The sequence below is a fragment of the Tamandua tetradactyla genome, chromosome 4 (assembly GCF_023851605.1).
Source record: "Tamandua tetradactyla isolate mTamTet1 chromosome 4, mTamTet1.pri, whole genome shotgun sequence".
Taxonomy (NCBI): Eukaryota; Metazoa; Chordata; class Mammalia; order Pilosa; family Myrmecophagidae; genus Tamandua; species Tamandua tetradactyla.
Window position 1 is genome coordinate 1,517,604 of NC_135330.1, and position 13,326 is coordinate 1,530,929.

At 48.5% G+C, this 13,326-nt stretch overlaps 1 non-coding gene across 1 annotated transcript; it reads right to left on the reverse strand.

The window, feature by feature from the left end:
- Positions 1 to 7,716: 7,716 nt before the first annotated feature.
- Positions 7,717 to 7,879, reverse strand: LOC143681832 (U1 spliceosomal RNA). Its single transcript, XR_013174889.1, has one exon. It is a non-coding gene; the product is annotated as a U1 spliceosomal RNA (small nuclear RNA).
- Between the last annotated feature and the right edge of the window lie 5,447 nt (positions 7,880 to 13,326).

Below are 13,326 nucleotides of genomic sequence, written 5' to 3' on the forward strand. Positions count from 1 at the left end.
ACTTCTGATATCCCAATTCTGGGGTCATCTTGGGTCGATCGCGCCCTTAACTGCGTATGGACTCAGCGGGCTGCCCAGCCCAGCAGCAGGCGGTTTTTCTCTATTCAACAAGTTCTGGGCGCCAACAGCCGCCTTCCTTTGTAATTTTAAATGTTTTATTCTACCTTTTAAAAGACATTATGACGGGTCGGTTTCCCCGTGCCTGCCCATGCGAAAAACAAAAAGACATTATGACTAGAAGGTGCAAAGGCTTCAGCAGACGGTCAAAGGGGCCCCCGGGGGGAACCATAAAGAAGAACCGAATGGGGAGCCCAGGATTCTCCCGGGGCTCGGGAACGAAGCGACAGCAAGGATTTGGGTTCGCGTGGCTCCAGGCAGGAAGGCCAGTCTGGCTGCAGCACGAGGGACATCCACACAGCCAGCAGGACAGCAGCTCTGAGCCTGAGATGTTCCCCGCGTCCTGGGAAGGGGCGAGTGGACCACAAAGAGCCCTCGCGTCGTGGAAAGGGCGGTGCTCGGCTCGCACTGGAATCCGCGCTCCCTCTTCACATGGGTTTGCAAAAACACCCCCCTGTGCAGGCCTGGTGCCCATCATGGTGTTCCACAAACATTCTTAACATATCATTCCATTCTACATGTATAATCAGTAACTCACAATATCATCACATAGCTGTATATTAGTCATCATGATCATTTCTTAGAATATTTGCATCAATTCAGAAAAAAATAAAAAGACAACAGAAAAAAATTCATACATACCATACCCCTTACCCCTACCTTTCACTGATCACTAGCATTTCAATCTACTAAATTTATTTTAACATTTGTTATCCCTATTATTTTTTTTTATTCTGTATGTTTTACTCTTCTGGTGATAAGGTAGATAAAGGAGCATCAAATACAAGGTTTTCACAATCACACAGTCACATTGTGAAAGCTATATCATTATATAATCATCTTCAAGGAACATGGCTCCTGGAACACAGCTCTACATTTTCAGGCAGTTCCCTCCAGCCTCTCCACTACATCCTGGCTAACAAGGTGGTGGTCTAGTTTGCTAGCTGCTGGAATGCAACACACCAGAGACGAATTGGCTTTTAATAAAAGGGGATTTATTTCGCTAGTTCTTCAGAGGAAAGGTAGCTAACTTTCAACTGAGGTTCTTTCTTATGTGGGAAGGCACAGGGTGATATCTGCTGGCCTTCTCTCCAGGACTCTGGGTTCCAACAACTTTCTCCAGGGTGATTTCTTTCTGCACCTCCAAAGGCCTTGGCTGAGCTGCAAGTGCTGAGATGAGGTATGCTGAGCTGCTTGGGCTGAGCTGAGTCTCTCATTTAAGCACCAGCCAATTAAGTCAGACGTCACTCATTGCAGCAGGCACGCCTCCTAGCCGACTGCAGATGTAAATCAGCAACAGATGAGGTTCATGTACCATTGGCTCATGCACACAGAAAAAGAACTAGGTGCCTTCACCTGGCCAAGTTGATGACTGAATCTAACTACCACAGGTGTTATCTATTTAATGTATAAGAATAACCTCCAGGATAACCCCTCAACTCTGTTTGTAATCTCTCAGCCATTGACACATTATTTTTGTCTCATTTCACTCTTCCGCCTTTTTGTCGAGAAGGTTTTTTCAATCCCTTGATGCCAAGTCCCAGTTCATTCTAGGATTTCTGTCCCACATTGCCAGGAAGGTCCGCACCCCTGGGAGTCATGTCCCATGAAGAGAGGGGGACGGCAGTGAGTTTGCTTGTTGTGTTGGCTGGAGAGAGAGAGGCCACATCTGAGCAACAAAAGAGGTTCTCTTGGGGGTGATTCTTAGGCCTAATTTTAAGTACCCTTTAGCTATCCTTTGTGGGGTTAAGTTTCATATGAACAAACCCTAAGATTGGAGGCTCAGCCTATTGCTTTGGTTGTCCACACTGCTTGTGAGAATATCAAGAATTCTCCACTTGGGGTATTTGAATTTTCCCCCTTTCTCACCATTCCCCCAAGGGGACTTTGCAAATACTTTTTTATTCACTGTTCAAATCACTCTGGGATTTACTGGGGCATCACTCTGGACAAACCTACAAAATCTCATGTCCATGTACTTGTGTTCAATTAAGTTGTCCACATAAGTTCTGCACTAGTCAAAATATAAATTTTGTACCAAGTAAACATTTTTTGCTTTAGTCTCACACATAAGTTAAAATTTGAAAATATTATTTACCATCTATTTTCAACACGCTGCAGTAATGACATTCCTTTATTCTTCCTCATGCAAAAACAGTTTTAAGTTTGCACATTTAGTCACTATCATTATATACTGTAGGCATTTCTAGATTATACCATGTCAGTCTTTATTGTCTTTTCTTTCTGATCTCATTTGTACAAGCATTGCTTCTGATAGGCACACATTTGACAGCGGCCCTGGGCTTAGGCTGGTGGAATTCCCTGGCCTTACCATGTGGAAAACTATTTCAATGACAAGCAGATGGCAACGCCTGGAAGGTCTGGGTGTGGACAGGGTGTGGAATATGCTCCAAACCAGGGACTGATGCACGCTGCTGCTGCCCGCAGGCATCCCAGAGGATGGAGGGTGAAGACGGGAGGGCTCCTTAAGGTTCCTCCTATGCTACACTAATAGGCTTTTGCCTTCCACCTTTGGGACCTGCTGACCTGGAAGTCTGACTTCTCAAGAGAGGAATCCTTCCAGCATCAGACGGCATAATGGCTGTGCTGAAGAGGGCACGGAAACTGCCATCTGGCCATATGGGCTCCTCATGACAGAATGAAGAAGGATATTACTAAATCTTCCTGCAAAGAAAAGGCGAGGGCCGGATGGCTTCATGGGGGAATTCTACCAGACATTCCAAGAGCAACCAGCACCAACCCTGCTCAAAGGCTTCCAAAAATTTTGAGGAAAAAGGAACACAACCTAACTCGTTTTATGAAGCAAACATCACTCTAATACCAAAAACCAGATAAAGATGCTGCAAGAAAGGAAAACTACAGGCCTCTCTCCCTAATGAATATAGATGCAGAAGTTCTTAACAAATACTTGCAAATCGAATCCAACAACACATTAAAAGAATTATGCACCATGGCAGGTGGGGTTATCCAAGGCATGCTAGGGTGGGTCAGCACAAGACAATCAGCCTGTGGGATACAGTATGTTAACAGATCAAAAGGGAAAAATCACACGATCATCTCAACTGATGCTGAAAAAGCATTCAACAGAATTCAGTACCCTTTTCTGATACAAACGCTCCGAAAGGAGGAATCAGGGGAGTCTTCCTCAGTACGGTGGAGACACTGGGGTTGTTAAAGCTGCCGGAATGCAATACACAAGAAATGGAAGAAGAGAACAAGACAGGTGTCACTTTGCTAGCTGGCCACTCCTGATGATGAAGGAAGCTGGCTGCAGCACCCCACGGGGTTGGGGAGGAGCAGTCGTGGATTGCTGAAGATACCTCTGGGCCCCGTCACACTCACCTTATGAATAATTAAGGTAAGTCACCTTATGGTTAAAGTAAATGGAAAATGACAAGGACACCGCACAGGAGCACTGAAGATGGAGCAGACATTTTGTGCAGGGAGGTTTTGGTCGGCACATGGGGAAAGAACCAGCGACAAGCTGTGGGGCTGCTGAGCTGTGTGGTGAAGAGGGCGGCAGAGGGCCCTGCAGTGTTCACGTGGCTGCGGCAGAAGTGTCTGTAATGGTTATGGGCATTCTGTCCTTTCGATAGGAATTCGTGAATATATTAATGAATATCCTACTTTTCTTACTCTTCCAATCCTCCACCTCCCTACCAGCTAATGTAAGATTTTTAAATAGTATCTAACCTTAAATCTCAGTATTTCAGTTTTTGGATATCAAAGGTGGAAAGTGACTGTTCTAGTTTGCTAGCTGCCGGAATGCAACACACCAGAGACAGATTGGCTTTTAATAAATGGGAATTTATTTTGTTGGTTCTTCAGAGGAAAGGCAGCTAACTTTCCACTGAGGTTCTTTCTTACGTGGAAGGCACAGGATGGTCTCTGCTGGTCTTCTCTCCAGGCCCCTGGGTTCCAACAACTTTCCCCGGGGTAATTTCTTTCTCCATCTCCAAGGGCCCGGGCTGAGCTGCAAGTGCTGAGATGAGGAATGCCGAGCTGCTAGCAGTGCTACGTTGCAATCTCCCATTTAAGCACCAGCCAATTAAGTCAGACGTCACTCATTGCAGCAGACACGCCTCCTAGCTGACTGCAGATGTAATTAGCAACAGATGAGGTTCATGCACCATTGGCTTATGTCCTCAGCAACAAGACTAGGTATGCTCACCTGGCCAAGTTGACAACTGAATCTAACTAACACAGTGACTAAGCTTTCCCCCTTTTCATCTTTGAATAAGGGACTTAGTACCTCTCCTGTACTAACATCATGTTACTATCCTCTCTATTTGAAAGCTAAGAACAGTTTTAAAAGAAGGAAAAGGAGGAAGGGGAGAAGGAGAGAGGAGAACACTATACATGGATGCCAAGTCAACAAGAGATGACCGGTGAGGGATATTTCCCAGGATCCCCGTTCCTGCAATGCCCTGGGTTGGCCGGGGCCACCAGGAAACACTTGATGCGATTGGGAAGGTGACTTGAACTGGCAGCCATCTGCTTCTGCTCCCTGGGGAGGCGGGCAGGCCCAGGGCTGTGCAGCCCACGCGAGGTGCTGAGTACCTTCTGCACACGGTCAGCAGCACCGCTGGCACCTGCTCGGTCTCTCCTTGATTCCTGCCTCAGTTGCTGTGCAGCTGTGATGAAAAGCTGTAGCTTCTCCTGCAGGACATTCCCATCTGCAAGACTGTGAGTTTAGAGGGAACGAGAGAAAGAGGCAGGTTCCAGTCTCTCCTTCCTTGTGGGTTTTATTCATTGTTTGCACTTGCAAACATCCACACAGGATTACAGCAAGGGCTTTGTCACATCCAATCTGCTGTCAGCCCCCATTTATTATGGAAATCCCAGGATAATTTTAGGAAAATATGGACCTGGAGTCCTAATAAGTTCTCTACAAGAATGGAGAAAACAACAGCCGTAGCCATGGCTACTATACACTGAGGAAACCCTTGTCCAAATGAATAATAATCACCATAAAAATCGCAGCGGATAATGGTAAACAGGTAAGGATGATTTATTGAAAGCTACTGCAATGTGAGAGAAGGTCTAGAACTCAGCTCTGCTGACACAGGGTGACAAGATCTTACCGGTGGAGTGGAAAAGGACCTGAGAACCCTAAGGACTGAAGCCAACTAAACAGGTAACTGACTTAATACACCTGAAGTAAAGGTATTGATTTGGCGTGTTTTCTTTTTGCCGTGAGAGGGAGGAGATAACTTACTTCCCAAGTAAGGGCCAGGGTGAGGAACCCGAAGTTAAGGAGAAAGCTGCATCAAGTTTAGCGAAAGTAAAAGTAAAGGCCCATGGGCCCTTTCACTGGTGAGCTTCGAGCCTAAGGGCGTCTGTGAGCAGCTGCTGCTTTCATCTCGGTGATGAAACAGCACAGCCCCTAACGAGGCTCCACTCAGAGCAGAAGCCTTGCGCCTTAGGAGGCCCTGCGCCCAGGGGTGCTACGAGAAGGAGTGGAGCAGCTGCACCTCGCCACGCAGAGAGAAGCAAAGCTGGACGCTTTAGCTATGGTTTTCAGCCTGGTGACAGCTGTACAGTGAAACAGCGCAGGAAAGGAAGGTCAGGCCTAACTTTGGAACAACAGGCACGGGGGGCAGCTGTCCCCCAAGGAGAGCAGTCTGCAGTCAGGTGAGACATTTAAGGACGTGATGCGGTTCGTGATGCCGACACGCCTCCCCATCTCCACAGAGAAGCACCGCAGGGAGCTTGCTGTGCTTGTCCTGCCTTTGGGGGATGGAGATGGACTTAAACGCGTGATTATTAATGGTGAGATGTCCATCCGTGCACCACCTCCCTACACCACATGCAGGAAAACTGGGTATCAAAAAGTAAAATGCCCAAAGTTATTTGCTGCGATTTGCTGCGATGGAGTCCTCTAATAGAATTTCTCAAGCCAAGCGTGTGTCCGCGCGGGTGCACGCTACACACACGCACACCCCAAAGCACCATCTGCCAAGGGAGAGAGACAAAGAAACTCATCAAAACACGCCCGCAGAGCCTGAGGGCGCGATAGGAACCGCGGCAGGCGCCCTCCATTTAGACAGACGGGCCCTGAGAGGGTTAGTGTCGTGCCCGGCGCACGTGGCTGGCCTGGGCAGGTGGACGGAAGGCCCAGGCGGGCTCACTCAGGAGGCCCCAGCCCGGCCACCGACCGGGAGGGCCGTCAGAGGCTAAGACCGGGCGCGGCGGGCGCGGCATGTGTCCCGAGTCCCTCGACTCCCACGGCCCTGCCCAGCCCTTCCTCAGAAGGGCAGGGAGGAATTCCACGCTCTTCCCTTCTACTGAGATTGGGGTCGCAGCCTCCAAATCCTGGGCTTTTTTTTTTTTTTTTCTACCTTAAAACTTTACATATATCTTGTTGCTGTCATTTCTGTTCTCGGGTGATTTGGCGGCATGAAATTCTCAACCCTAATGGACTTGCGGCAAATGTCTTTTAACACGGACTGGACTCAACTAACATGTCCACGGACTCATCGGAATCCGCATTCTTTTCTTGTTTTCCCTGAAAGCCCAACACAACATTAATGGCAATCATTAGACTTTTCAGTGGCAAAGAGAACCCAGCTAAGCAATCAAGAAACGGACATAAATTGCAAAGTTTGTTGTAATGGAATAAAAGTGTGAGGAACAAAAATGTTTTGTTCTGAAACTATCAATTCCTGGTATGTTCATGTGATCTGAAAGTCTGGATTTAAAGAAACATCAGCTAGAAGTTCTTCAGACGGAAATCTTACTGAAAATAATCTTTTTCTTCCTTTCCTCCTTCTTCCTGCTGAGTACTGTGGGTGGGTTCTGGACACATTTAGAGCGGTAGGACCCGCAAGTTTGTTAGGACTAAGTTTCTCTTGAAATAATGAAGCCAGAGGAGTGTCCATCAGTGGTCAACGAGGAACGCTGGAGGAAAGGGAAGACGACACGACGGTCCTCTGCTGCTGTCCGGTCCCGCTGGTTCTGGCTCTTCTGAGGCACAACTTCGCTCCGTGGTCCCGGGCTTCCGAACCTTGGTTTAATGTCCTGCCGCCATCGACTTGAAATTACTTGTGTTTGGTAAGCGGACTCCAATGGGACAAGGGCACGTGTGCAACTTGCACGCCAGCTGCTGTCCTGTGCTACCCCCATGTACACAGACCCTCCGGACACCGCTGCCTCGGAGCGCAGAGAAAGTCCCAGTGGACACAAAGTGCCAAATCGGGACGTGGCCGAACGACCGCGTGAGTTCCCGCGGGCACAGACACGGGCCCCTTCCACACCCAGGGGAGTATCAGTCGGTGCAACAAGGAAACTGAACGACCTCTCCTCCCTAGAAACAGGAACCCCGCCTTGAACACGACCGTGCGGGCGTCCGTCCTGCTTGCCTGGCGGATGTCAGAGTCGCAGCCTGGGTGCACAGCCGGGAGGAACTTCAGAAGGCAAAACACGGTCAGCGACCCTCTGCGCAGAAGTAGCTTTATCAGAGCAGAAACCAGATGCTCTGTGTGGCCCTGCTTCTGCCACGTCTGAAACAACCCCAAGGAAGAAAAGAAACTCCGGAAACGCCAACAGAGCACATCTGTCCTTGAACACACAACACACCAGGGGAAAGCGCGCACGCAGTCCCCACTATCACAAATTACGCAGTCGAGTTTCCCGCATGTGGGGAAATCGCAGGGGTCAGCACGCCCGCAGTGCAATGGGCAAGCCTCGCCCTGGGAAAACCACCTTCGTGATCATGGTGTCTCCCCTGCCAGGTAAGTATGACTGCAGCCCGCCCGCCCACGCGCAGCCTCGGACTCCCTGCACTCTACACACACGGTCACCGCACGCCCCGCAACCCTGCCGGGCCCGCCTCCGCCCTCCTCGCCCCGCCGAGCACCGCGTCCGCGCAGGCCGAGCCCACAGCCCCCGGCTCCCGCCGCGGCCGGGAAGCCTTCGCGCGTGAAAGCAGCAGCTGCCCAAGCGGCAGCCGCGCGCTGCTTCATCTCCATAACCACGCCCCATCCCTGACGCCACGGCGAGCGCCCTCATTCCCCGCCAGGGCCACGCCCCCTGCCGCTACTCCCGCCTCCCGCCGCCCAGACGGCCAATGAGCGGCCGGAGGCCCTCCGGCAGAGGGAGGCGGAAGTGACGCCCGCGTCGCCCGCGCTCGCGCCTCCGCGGTTCCGGGAAGCCGCTGGGTGTCGCTCTTCTAGCGACGGGCCCTTTTCTCAGGGCGTGGGGGGATCGCAGGTGGGAAGAGACGCGGAGAGAACCGCAGGCGGTTCCGTGAGTTTCCTGGAAACAGCGACTCGCAGTGCATGATGGGCCTGACCGGGGACCCGAGCTGACCCGTCGCGGCTGATGGCGCCGCACCCGTCCCGGCGTCTCACCGCCGACGGGCAGCCGCAGGACACGGCTGTTTCCTTCTCGTTTTTCTCGGCTCCAGCACCGCCGCTCCGCGGACGGGCCCCTCTCCCTCCCCGTGGCGCGGCGCCGGGCTCCCTCGGCCCCCCAGGCGTGGCCGCTCCCCGGGCGCCTGTCAGGGCCCCTCGTGCAGCCTTGGCCCGTGGAGTCCGCCCGGTCCCCGTCTCCGGCCTCTCCGCCCGCCTCCTTCCCTTCCCGTGCGTCCTGGCGCCGAAGCCGGGAGGCGGCTGAGGCCGGGCCGCGACCCCGGCTCTTCCCCTCCGTTGGCGCCCTTCCTCCTCGGAACCCTCCCGTCCTTCTCTCCCTCCCGCGTGGCAGATCCTCAGAGAACAGCCGCGCACGGCCTTTCCCCAGGGCGGTATCTTTCTTGTTTTTAAGGTTTATTTTCCAGTCTGGGTTTTTTTTTTTTCCGTTTTTTAGATACAGAAAAAAAAAACCCACCAATTAAACACAAGCATTCCTGTTTTGATCATTCCGTCCTACATATAGAATCAGTAATAATTCACAATATTGTCACATAGTTGCATATTTATCATCATGACCATTTCTTAGAACATTTGCATCAATTCAGAAAAAGAAAAGACATAAAAAAGAAAAAGAAAACGAAAACAGAAAAAATATATATACATATACATACCATACCCCTTACCCCTCCCTTTCATTGATCACTAGCATTCCAAACTAAATTTGTTTTAACATTTTCCCCCCATTATTTTTTATTTATATTTTTTCTGTTTGCGTTTTTATTAATTAAAAAGATTAACAAAACATTAAGATATCGTTCCGTTCTACATATACAATCAGTAATTCTTAATATCACATAGTTGCATATTCATCATTTCTTAGAACATTTGCATCGATTTAGAAAAAAATAAAAAGACAACAGAAAAAGAGATAAAACGATAACAGAAAAAAGAGATTATACATACCATACCCCATACCCCTTACCCCGCGCTTTCATTTACCACTAGCATTTCAAACTAAATTTATTTTAACATTTGTTCCCCCTATTATTTATTTTTATTCCATATGTTCTACTCTTCTGTTGATATAGTAGCTAAAAGGAGCATCAGACACAAGGTTTTCACATTCACAGAGTCTCAGTGTGAAAGCTGTATCATTATACAATCATCATCAAGAAACATGGCTACTGGAACACAGCTCTGCATTTTCAGGCAGTTCCCTCCAGCCTCTCCGCTACATCTTGAACAAAAGATGATATCTACTTGATGCGTAAGAATAACCTCCAGGATAACCTCTCGACTCTGTTTGGAGTCTCTCAGCCATTGACACTTAGTCTCATTGCACTCTTCCACCTTTTGGTTGGGAAGGTTCTCTCAATCCCTTGATGTTAATTCTCAGCTCATTCTAGGGTTTTTCTCAGTCCCTTGATGCTGAGTCTCAGCTAATTCCAGGATCTCTGTCCCATGTTGCCAGGAAGGTCCACACCCCTGGGAGTCATGTCCCATGCAGAGAGGGGGAGGGTGGTGAGACTGCTCATGGTGTTGGCTGGAGAGAGAGGCCACATCTGAGCCACAAAAGAGGCTCTCTTGGGGGTGACTCTTAGGCCTAAATTTTAAGTAGACTTGACCTATCCTTTGTGGGGTTAAGGTTCATATGAACAAACCCCAAGACTGGGGGCTCAGCCTATAGCTTTGGTTGTCCACACTGCTTGTGAGTATATCAAGAATTCAACTTGGGGAAGTTGAATTTCTCTGCGCTCTCACCATTCCCCGAAGGGGGCTTGCAAATACTTTTCCACTCACTGATCAAATCACTCTGGGATTCATCGGGGCATCACTCTGGACAAACCAACAAAATCTCATGTCCTACCTGAGATTCCAAGTACTTATGACGTTAAATCAAACTACCTACATAAGTTATATTAGGAAATGCTCTAGTCAAGATATAAATTTTTTTTTTATTAATTAAAAAAAGAATTAACAAAACAATTAGAAATCATTCCGATCTACATGTACAATCAGTAATTCTTAATAACATCACATAGTTGCATATTCATCATTTCTTAGTACATTTGCATCAATTTAGAAAAAGAAATAAAAAGACAACAGAATAAGAATTAAAACAATAATAGAAAGAAAAAAAAACAAAAAAAACAAAAACAAAAAACCTATACCTCACATGCAGCTTCATTCAGTGTTTTAATATAATTGCATTACAATTGGGTAGTATTGTGCTGTCCATTTCTGAGTTTTTATATCCAGTCCCGTTGTACAGTCTGTATCCCTTCATCTCCAATTATCCCTTCTCTTTTTTTTTTTTTTTTAATTAACGGAAAAAAAGAAATTAACCCAACATTTAGAGATCATACCATTCTACACATGCAATCATTAATTCTTAACATCATCACATAGATGCATGATCATCATTTCTTAGTACATTTGCATTGGTTTAGAAGAACTAGCAACATAACCGAGAAAGATATAGAATGTTAATATAGAGAAAAAAATAAAAGTAATAATAGTAAAATCAAAACAAAACAAAACAAAACAAAACAAAAACCTATAGCTCAGATGCAGCTTCATTCAGTGTTTTAACATGATTACTTTACAATTAGGTATTATTGTGCTGTCCATCCCCGAGTCCTTGCATCCAGCCCCGTTGCACAGTCTGCATCCCCCCAGCTTCAACCACCCATTGTCTCACCCTGTTTCCAACTCCCGCTGAACTCTGCCACCAATGACATATTTCAAGTTTATTCTCGAATGTCCGTTCACATCAGTGGGACCACACAGTACCTGTCCTCCAGTCCTTGGCTGGATTCACTCAGCACAATATTCTCCAGGTCCATCCATGTTACCACATGGTTCATAAGTTTATCTTGTCTTAAAGCTGAATCCATTCTGCCATTCTATGTCTTTTGATTGGGAAATTCAGTCCACCAACTTCTAGTGTCACTACTGTTTGGATAATATTTTCCTCCACCATTTTGGCTTTTGTATTATATATATCATATCTGATCTTCCTTCCCTCTACACTTTACTCCATACCTCTCTCCTCTGTCCTTTCGTATCCGACTCTAGTGCTCCCCCTAGTATCTCCTGCAGAGCTGGTCTCTTGGTCACAAACTCTCTCAGTGACCCCCTGTCTACAAATGTTCCAATCTCTCCCTCATTTTTGAAGGACAATTCTGCTGGACATAGGAGTCTTGGTTGGCAGTTTTTCTCTTTTAGCGATCCAAATATATCATCCCACTGTCCTCCAGCTTCCATGGTCTCTGCTGAGAAATCCACACACAGTCTTATTGGGTTTCCCTTGTATGCGACAGACTGCTCCTCTCCTGCTGCTTTCAAGATCCTCTCCCTCTCTCCGACCTCCGACACTCCAACTAGTAAATGTCTTGGAGAATGCCCATCTGGGTCCATTCTCCTTGGGGTGCGCTGCACCTCCTGGATCTGTATATTTAGGTCTTTCATAAGAGTTGGGAAATCCTCAATGACAATCTCCCCCACCAGTTTCTCTCCTCCTTCTCCCCTCTCCCCCCCCTCCGGGACACCCACAACACGCACACCTGTGCGCTTCACATTGTCATTCAGCTCCCCGATTCCCCGCTCAAGTCCCTCCATTCCCCTCCCTACAGTCTCTGCCTCTTTTTGGCATTCAGTTGTTCCATCCTCCAGTTCACCAACTGCAGCCTCTGTCTCTCCAGATCCACCACCGTAGGCATCCACCGCTCCCTCCACTTTCTCCTCCCCGTCCCCCACTCCCACAAGCTCTGCGACCTGCCTTTTCAGATTTTCTATCTCCTCCCCCCGTCCAGCCCATATCTTCCTCACGTCCTCCCTCAATCCATTGACCTGGCCCTTGAAGAGCCCTTCCACCTCTGCTCGCACATTCAGCATTAGTTGTCTCAGCTCCTGTATCTCATTTGAACTATTGGTTTGTTCCTTTGATTGGGCCATATCTTCAATTTTCCGAGCGTCATCCATTATTTTCTGCTGGTGTCTGGGCATTTGATCAGATCTCCCTGGGTGTGGGACCCAGCTGGTTGAAAGGTTTTTCTGAGGAATCTCTGGGCTCTGTTTTTCTTTTCCTGCCCAGTAGGTGGCGCTCGTGGTGGTCGTTTGTCTGCGGGGCAGTCGGCCCGGGAAACCGCGCGTGGAGGCGGGGGTCGCTGGCCGTGGCTTGGGGGAGTGCCGGTCCAAATTGCCCAGCTGGCCCGAGACGCCAAGCGTGACGGGAGGGCCCCGCCATCCAATGTTCCCAGTCAGACCGGGGAGCCACGTGCGTGGAGGGGACCCCAGACGCCAGCCACCCCAGCCGGGAAAACGTGCACCCCTCGGGTATCTCACAGCAGTGGATTCTCCCTACCCGCTCAGCCGCTCCAGAATGGGGCACGCCGTCCCCTCTGGTCTCCGTCGTGACCCCGGGAGCTGCCCTGCGCTGCCTCTGCCTCTCCAGCCGCCTCCCTGGAGGAGGAACCAAGACCCGCGCGTCCCACCAAGCCGCCATCCTCTCCGGAACTAAGATATAAATTTTGTAACAAACATTTTTTTGCTTTAGTCTCACACATAAGGTGACATTTTAAAGTATTGGTTGTTATCTATTTTCAGCACCCTGCAATGACATTCCTTTGTTCTTCCTCATGCAAAAGCATTTTTAAAATTTGTGCATTGTACATTTCACTATTATTGTACACTCTAGGCATTCCTAGATTATACCATCTCGATCTTCAACATCTATCTTTCTTTCTGATTTCATTTATGTCCCCAGCCCTCCTCCCTCTATCATTCTCACATGCAGCTTCATTCAGTGTTTTAACATAATCATATTTCAGTTAGG